Genomic DNA, 871 nt, shown 5'->3' with positions numbered 1-871 from the left:
CACCCCCCTGGATCCGCCACTGGTACAATTTACCATTTTAGATAGTAGGTACGGCACTCTTGTACTGATAGTATGATGTTCTAGCAGAGGCGGCCCGGTAAAAAAATTTAGAGTGGGTGGGTGGGTGGTCAGTGGGTCAGTGCTCAGTAGTTTGGTTAAATGAAACTCAAAAGAATTTAATAGTATTATATAGGTAATAAATGTTGAGAAATGAGAACCGTATCTTATTCTTATATTCCGTTTAAAACAATGCCAATGTAATAGGTACTATCTAGGTATATTATAATTTGATTAGATTAAAATATTATATATTAAGCTATAACTAAAATAACAGGACCAAGTATAACTGGGATAAGCACAGAATAATATACCTATATTATTTAATTATTATATATAATATAATGACGTATTCTATAATAATATTATTATTACAAATCTGATATCATTAGCACGAGCGTTGCATTTTATCAAACATGAAAGTTCTCCAATACTTCTATAAAAATAGATTATAATATACATTATAATTGTTCAACGAAAAATTAAATTTATTTATACCATATTATCTACATTATGTGCTGTTATCGAAAATTTGAAAGATAATATTTCCACCATTCAAACATTGAAACATTTAATGTATAATGTATATATTATATAACTAATAACTATACCCTTAGTAGTTGGTAGTTACTATTTTTTTTTTATCGTTAGTACTACTGCCGTCTGCCACGATCCGCGAGTTACGACGAGTGACGTGTGTTAAAACTTTTTATTTTCATTTATTTTTGAATTTTGTGGCTTTGTGTTTCTTTTTGGTGTTATTTTTTCGCTCGTAATGTCTTCGTCGGAAAACAGCGAATTTTGTGTGTGTGGA

The sequence above is a fragment of the Acyrthosiphon pisum genome, chromosome A2, assembly GCF_005508785.2.
Source record: "Acyrthosiphon pisum isolate AL4f chromosome A2, pea_aphid_22Mar2018_4r6ur, whole genome shotgun sequence".
Classification (NCBI taxonomy): Eukaryota; Metazoa; Arthropoda; class Insecta; order Hemiptera; family Aphididae; genus Acyrthosiphon; species Acyrthosiphon pisum.
The sequence above is the reverse complement of the archived record's forward strand: the minus strand, read 5'-3'. Positions refer to the sequence as shown.